Genomic DNA, 8,149 nt, shown 5'->3' with positions numbered 1-8,149 from the left:
CCAGTGCTAAAGGATTTTGGCTAGATATGAAGTGGGCGAAGTGCCCTGAAAACATTATAAAAGTAGGACACGTGCTATAAGCAGACATCACTTCCTTGGCAAGGCAGAAGAAAGGGCACTTCAGAGGGAAGAAATGAGAGGGCTGAGGAACAGACAGATAGCTCCCCTATGGGCAGAGGTGGCGGGAGCATGGAACACTCCTGACATGACTATGATGACGATGCAGATGGGCCTCTTAACTTGCGGAGTAAGGAGCACGACAAACACACCTCTCCTAGACCTCCCTGGAGGATCATACACTGGGGAGGGTTCCCCTGGGTCCCTTCCCCCCCCCCCCGGCTGGGCCCCATACAGCTGTAGACACACTCACACGATGCGTAGTTAGGTCTCGGTTTCTGGGCAAGTTGTTTGGCTTGCTTGTTATTTGTTGTAATAAGAGATGATGAGCACCTGACGTGCCAGAGCTGGAGATGGTGGGAACCGACCACCCTGCTCCATGGGCATACAGCGCTGAACCGGAGACCCACAGGAGGCCCACACCACAGATCACAAGCCTGCTTACAGATTTAAGCAAGGAACAGCCCTCAGCGTGGTGGTAACATAATATAATAGCAGTAATGGGTAACTGTTCAAAAGTTGTCATGGAAAGGAGATTCATACAGCTCTGCAACCTGTTACAATCCTGTGAATAATATGTACCATCTGAAATACCAATAAATAAAAAAAATAAAAAATTTACTGCACAACTTAGGGTAAGGCTGGTGTTGTAGTGGTAGATCTGAGGCCCTAGGAGAGCTGGAGACCCCACAGAGCTACAGCAGCTCAGAAGTCCACTTGGGCTTCCTCAGGGACCCGTTTTGTGACTTGAAAACCCATTAATGCAACAATAAAGGGGTGAAGTAAATGTCATCAACATTGCATAAACTGGTGTTCTTTGCAGTTTTTTTAATAAATAACAGCGCCTGGAAGCCCTTCTGACTGTGAAGGTTTCTTTAACAAATAGTGTTGTAACAACATAAAAGAGGGGGAACTGTAAGACAGTTGCACAGATAGAAGGACGGATAGAAGGTTAAACAGATCGTCATAAATAAGCCACATGCACCGATGCATCTGTACAGGTTTGTAGACAGAAAGGCAGGTATGTAGCTGTTAGTAAATCATGGATGAGATATAATCAGCGTCACAGAAACCGCTGTAAATCACACGCGCCTGCTTTAGAAAGAACCACGCCACAAAGACCTTGGTAGTCAGCATGTAGGCTTTAAAGTGTTAACATAAACAGAGATGGGCAGAAATAGGCAGTAAGGCAGATACCCAGATTGAAATAGAAAGGTAAATAGAAAGCACATGTAGTAATAGACGTGGACCGATAAGTATATAGAGAAGCAGCTGTTGGTACGAAAATGGGATCACATATGATCAACTTTTTGTGGACTGTCAGGATTTGAAAACGGTTGCTTCATACCAAAAAAAACCATAGCTCCAAGATGTCCTCCTCAATGTCCCTATGAGCGTTATAGTGTTAACAAAGCATACAGCCAGGCATCAACACTCTGTTAGACAGGTTCACAGTCACGCACAGGTAGGTGAGCAGATAGATAAGCAGGCACACAGGCAAAAAGATGGATGGACAGATGAATGGATCAATAGATGGACGGACCTCTCTGTTAAACATGAGTCAAATGTAGGGATGGGCGTAACCAGTGTAACTCACTGCAGTGTAATTACGCGAAATTACAGCAACATTATGCGAGGTTGTACAGAATTACACAAGTCTATTTTTCTGGTGCAAAATACACGCTCAGATCCGAAAGGAACCTGATATACACTTTGCACAAGAAAATAGCTCTAAATGCAACAGAACTGGCACAACAGCCGCTGCTCGCGCTCTTTTCCTCCGCTCTTGGGTAGATGTCTTTCCCCACATTACTCCAAATTCCACAAAGGAGCGTAATTGTGTAATTCACGATTCGACCACGACTAATAAACTTGGCTTAAGTTTTAAAACTTTCCCTCTAGCTGCCCGGTGATCCGTCGGGTGCGGGATGATGAACCCAAACGCTGATTGGGTGAGCGCGCCTCTCAGTGTCCTTCTCCGTCGCCTCTTTCTTTCAGACCCTTGGGAGCTCAGTCTTACTTTCTATACAAATATTTATTTTTAGACCTTTTTTCTTCGCGGCCTGAATTGCTGCAAAAACTGATATTTGACTAGCATGATCCCTTTCAACATTGAAAGCTACTCCGCGTCAGTACAGGAGCCTCGGCGCTGCAGGTACAGGAGACACAGACATCCATCCCTCTTGCTGACCGGGTCCCGTGAAACCAAACTGTAGCTCATACTTTTCACATCAGGACCGCCACAAACGTAAAAGCGCAGAAAGGTGAAATAAATAATAACATTGTTAACGCGTTCTTCAAAGACATTTAATTTCACCGTTGAAATTAGGTTCAAGCTCTTAACTCATGTAAATATTAAGAAGTGAAAATAAAAATGCTGCCCAACTGCCGTGACATTGCCACCCGCAATGCCGTGACTCGGATTCGAACCAAGGTTGCTGCGGCCACAACGCAGAGTACTAACCACTATACGATCACGGCGAGCTACTTGGGCTCTGAAAAGACTACCCTGGTGTGGCTCTGATAGGCTGAAAAAAGGTCACAGTGTCCGTGGAGTGGATAGATTTAGCGTTTGTTTAAAACCCATCTTTTCAAGTTATATCAGGGTCTTTTCTTTGAGTAGCAGATCACAGCAAATATTTACCTCTCTGCTTCCAGTGACAAGACTCCCCATAAACCAAGAAGCTCAGACTTCTTAACAAGATCCACCACTCTGCCCTGCAAGTCTCAAGTGTTCTATGAGTGCTGGGGTCGGGGAAGTGAACACTGCAAAAACGTAATCCACGGCCGACCAAACTCCTCCAGGCCAGGAGGGGCTCGGAACAGGCCCCCACATATTGTTGTTTTTTTCTTTTCTGGGTGTCTCTTCAGACACATTCAGCTGCTTGGTGCATACTGCTTTAGAGTTGCATTGTGTGGAATGAAGTGGCGTAAACTTGACTAGCAAACAATGGAGTGGTGATGAATGGAGGGTCATAGAAGGGAGTAGATTGAAGTGCAAAGAGTAGAGCGACGTAATGTGTCATAGAATACAGTGTAATATAATGAAGTGGTGTGCCTTGGCATGGCGTTGAATAGCATTGTGAGGAATGGAGTGGCATAGAGCAGAGTGGGGTAGAGAGGAGTGAGGTTGCATAGAATGGCATAGAGTAGCATAGATTAAAGTAGTGTGGTGTAGAGTGGCATAGTGTGGTGTAAAGTGAAGTGGCATGGAATGGCATAGAGTCAGAGAACAGTGTGTCATGGAGAGGGGTGGCAAAGAATTAGGAGGAGTGGAGTCGGACTGCATGAAGTATAGTGTTGTGGAGTTGAGTAGCATACAGTAGCGTAGCATGGAGTGACACTGTGGTGTAGAGAGGGGCAGAGTAAAAAGTGGCATAGAGTAGAAAGGTCTACAGGAGAGTAGTGTAGAGTGGCACAGCATAGAGTAGTGTGCAGTAGAGTGGCATAGAGTAGAGCGCTTGTAGTGCCATTGAGTGATATTGTGTGAGATGGAGTGGAGTGGAGTACAGTGAAGTGGCATGGAATGAAGTAGTATAGAGTAGAGTGGGAGAGAGTAAAGTGGAGTGGCATAGAGTGAACTAGAGTAGAGCGTAGTGGGATAGAGTGGAGTGGCATGGAGTGGAATGGAGAGGCACAGAGTAGGGTAGAGTGCAAAAGTGTGGAATGGCATGGAGTTGAGTGGAGTGGCATAGAGTAGAGTGGCATTCTGTGGGGTGGATTAGAGTGGCATGGAGTGGCATACAGTAGAGTGGAATAGAGCTTAGTGGTGGAGATTACAGTGGCTTAGAGTGGAGTATAGTAGCATGGAGTAGAGTAGCGTAGAGTAGAGAGGGGTGCAACGGAGTAGAGTGGCATAGAGTTGAGTGGTGTACAGTGGCGTAGAGTAGAATGGGATAAAATAAAGTGGCGTACAGTAGACTGGAGTAGAGTAGCATAGAGTGGAGAGGCATAGAGTGGAGAGGAGTAAAGTAGAGTGGAGTTGTATAGAGTAGAGTTCAGTTGAGTATTCTAGAGTGATGTAGAGCAGAGTGGCATAGAGTCACATAAAGTGGCATTCTATGAAGTAGGGTGGCGTAGAGAGGAATGAAGGGAAGTGGCATAGAGTAGAGTGGAGTGGAGTAGAGGGGCATAGCAGAGAGTGACAGGGTGGAGTGGCATAGAATGGAGTAGCATAAAGTGGAGTGAAGTGGCGTATAGTGGAGTGGCATAGATTAGAGTGGCATAGAGTGGAGTGATAGAGTGGAACAATGTAGATTAGAGTGGAGTAGAACTGAGTAGAGTGGAGTGGTATAGAGTTGCACAGTGTAGAGTACAGTGGCACTGAGGGGAGTAGAGTATAGTCATGCAGAGGAATACAGTGTGAGAAAGTAACTAAAGTGTCAAAAGAGACGGCGTTTAGGGTGAAAAATAAGCTGTATGCTTGTCATGAATGTTGGAAAGCACATTGCACATCCAAGAATGATACGAAAACACTTTTAAAATATAAAAAATAGCGTACTGTAGAAAGACGAAAAGAACACATGTACTTGGTCCATCCTCCATGGAGGAATGAACACAAGAAAGGAAGATTCAGTCTATGGGAGCTAAGCAATCGAAATATTGCAAATGTGAGTGACATAGAAAACAATTAATGGTAAGTAAGCTATGGGCGTGTGGTAAGCCCACTGACTTCTAAACAATATGTCTCACAGCACATTCACTGTGTACGCAAGACATAAAAAGGTGTGACGAAGAGAATTCTGAGATTTAGAGCTTGACAGCAATTCACAACCCAACCAAATTGAGCCCTATATAATAATTTACAACAGAGCCAAAGTACACCTTTTATACCCCCAATGGTGGAGGTAAGATATTCAGCAGACACGTGGTCTCCCAGTGGGGAGGATTTTGGCTAGATATGCAGTGGGCGAAGTGCCCTGAAAACATTATAAAAGTAGGACACGTGCTATAAGCAGACATCACTTCCTTGGCAAGGCAGAAGAAAGGGCACTTCAGAGGGAAGAAATGAGAGGGCTGAGGAACAGACAGATAGCTCCCCTATGGGCAGAGGTGGCGGGAGCATGGAACACTCCTGACATGACTATGATGACGATGCAGATGGGCCTCTTAACTTGCGGAGTTAGGAGCACGACAAACTCACCTCTCCTAGACCTCCCTGGAAGATCATACACTGGGGAGGGTTCCCCTGGGTCCCTTCCCCCCCCCCGGCTGGGCCCCATACAGCTGTAGACACACTCACACGATGCGTAGTTAGGTCTCGGTTTCTGGGCAAGTTGTTTGGCTTGCTTGTTATTTGTTGTAATAAGAGATGATGAGTACCTGACGTGCCAGAGCTGGAAATGGTGGGAACCGACCTCCCTGCTCCATGGGCATACAGCGCTGAACCGGAGACCCACAGGAGGCCCCTACCACAGATCACAAGCCTGCTTACAGATTTATGCAAGGAACAGCCCTCAGCGTGGTGGTAACATAATATAATAGCAGTAATGGGTAACTGTTCAAAAGTTGTCATGGAAAGGAGATTCATACAGCTCTGCAACCTGTTACAATCCTGTGAATAATATGTACCATCTGAAATACCAATAAATAAAAAATAAAAAAAATCTACTGCACAACTTAGGGTAAGGCTGGTGTTGTAGTGGTAGATCTGAGGCCCTAGGAGAGCTGGAGACCCCACAGAGCTACAGCAGCTCAGAAGTCCACTTAGGCTTCATCAGGGACCCGTTTTGTGACTTGAAAACCCATTAATGCAACAATAAAGGGGTGAAGTAAATGTCATCAACATTGCATAAACTGGTGTTCTTTGCAGTTTTTTAAATAAATAACAGCGCCTGGAAGCCCTTCTGACTGTGAAGGTTTGTTTAACAAATAGTGTTGTAACAACATAAAAGAGGGGGGAACAGTAAGACAGTTGCACAGATAGAAGGACGGATAGAAGGTTAAACAGATCGTCATAAATAAGCCACATGCACCGATGCATCTGTACAGGTTTGTAGACAGAAAGGCAGGTATGTAGCTGTTAGTAAATCATGGATGAGATATAATCAGCTTCACAGAAACCGCTGTAAATCACACACGCCTGCTTTAGAAAGAACCACGCCACAAAGACCTTGGTAGTCAGCATGTAGGCTTTAAAGTGTTAACATAAACAGAGATGGGCAGAAATAGGCAGTAAGGCAGAGACCCAGATTGAAATTGAAAGGTAAATAGAAAGCACATGTAGTAATAGACGTGGACCGATAAGTATATAGAGAAGCAGCTGTTGGTACGAAAATGGGATCACATATGATCAACTTTGTGTGGACTGTCAGGATTTGAAAACGGTTGCTTCATACCAAAAAAAACCATAGCGCCAAGATGTCCTCCTCAATGTCCCTTTGAGCGTTATAGTGTTAACAAAGCATACAGCCAGGCATCAACACTCTGTTAGACAGGTTCACAGTCACGCACAGGTAGGTGAGCAGATAGATAAGCAGGCACACAGGCAGAAAGATGGATGGACAGATGAATGGATCAATGGATGGACGGACCTCTCTGTTAAACATGAGTCAAATGTAGGGATGGGCGTAACCAGTGTAACTCACTGCAGTGTAATTACGCGAAATTACAGCAACATTATGCGAGGTTGTACAGAATTACACAAGGCTATTTTCCTGGTGCAAAATACACGCTCAGATCCGAAAGGAACCTGATATACACTTTGCGCAAGAAAATCGCTCTAAATGCAACAGAACTGGCACAACAGCCGCTGCTCGCGCTCTTTTCCTCCGCTCTTGGGAAGATGTCTTTCCCCACATTACTCCAAATTCCACAAAGGAGCGTAATTGTGTAATTCACGATTCGACCACGACTAATAAACTTGGCTTAAGTTTTAAAACTTTCCCTCTAGCTGCCCGGTGATCCGTCGGGTGCGGGATGATGAAGCCAAACGCTGATTGGGTGAGCGCGCCGCTCAGTGTCCTTCTCCGTCGCCTCTTTCTTTCAGACCCTTGGGAGCTCAGTCTTACTTTCTATACAAATATATATTTTTAGACCTTTTTTCTTCGCGGCCTGAATTGCTGCAAAAACTGATATTTGACTAGCAGGATCCCTTTCAACATTGAAAGCTACTCCGCGTCAGTACAGGAGCCTCGGCGCTGCAGGTACAGGAGACACAGACATCCATCCCTCTTGCTGACCGGGTCCCGTGAAACCAAACTGTAGCTCATACTTTTCACATCAGCACCGCCACAAACGTAAAAGCGCAGAAAGGTGAAATAAATAATAACATTGTTAACGCGTTCTTCAAAGACATTTAATTTCACCGTTGAAATTAGGTTCAAGCTCTTAACTCATGTAAATATTAAGAAGTGAGAATAAAAACGCTGCCTGACTGCTGTGACATTGCCACCCTCAATGCCGTGACTCGGATTCGAACCGAGGTTGCTGCGGCCACAACGCAGAGTACTAACCACTATACGATCACAGCGAGCTACTTGGGCTCTGAAAAGACTACCCTGGTGTGGCTCTGATAGGCTTAAAAAAGGTCAAAGTGTCCGTGGAGTGGATAGATTTAGCGTTTGTTTAAAACCAATTTTTTCAAGTTAGATCAGGGTCTTTTCTTTGAGTAGCAGATCACAGCAAATATTTACCTCTCTGCTTCCAGTGACAAGACTCCCCATAAACCAAGAAGCCCAGACTTCTTAACAAGATCCACCACTCTGCCCTGCAAGTCTCAAGTGTTCTATGAGTGCTGGGGTCGGGGAAGTGAACACTGCAAAAACTTAATCCACGGCCGACCAAACTCCTCCAGGCCAGGAGGGGCTCGGAACAGGCCCCCACATATTGTTGTTTTTTTCTTTTCTGGGTGTCTCTTCAGACACATTCAGCTGCTTGGTGCATACTGCTTTAGAGTTGCATTGTGTGGAATGAAGTGGCGTAAACTTGACTAGCAAACAATGGAGTGGTGATGAATGGAGGGTCATAGAAGGGAGTAGATTGAAGTGCAAAGAGTAGAGTGACGTAATGTGTCATAGAATACAGTGGAATA

The 8,149-nt window shown here is 45.3% G+C and overlaps 2 non-coding genes across 2 annotated transcripts; both read right to left on the bottom strand.

The window, feature by feature from the left end:
- Positions 1–2,526: 2,526 nt before the first annotated feature.
- TRNAH-GUG (transfer RNA histidin (anticodon GUG)) lies at positions 2,527–2,598 on the bottom strand. The gene has a single exon. It is a non-coding gene; the product is annotated as a tRNA-His (tRNA).
- Positions 2,599–7,516: 4,918 nt separating this feature from the next.
- Positions 7,517–7,588, bottom strand: TRNAH-GUG (transfer RNA histidin (anticodon GUG)). Its single transcript has one exon. It is a non-coding gene; the product is annotated as a tRNA-His (tRNA).
- Positions 7,589–8,149: the final 561 nt, after the last annotated feature.

This window comes from Pleurodeles waltl, chromosome 12 (assembly GCF_031143425.1).
Source record: "Pleurodeles waltl isolate 20211129_DDA chromosome 12, aPleWal1.hap1.20221129, whole genome shotgun sequence".
Taxonomy (NCBI): Eukaryota; Metazoa; Chordata; class Amphibia; order Caudata; family Salamandridae; genus Pleurodeles; species Pleurodeles waltl.
Note: the sequence above shows the minus strand (reverse complement) of the source record. Positions and strands in the feature narration are given on the sequence as shown.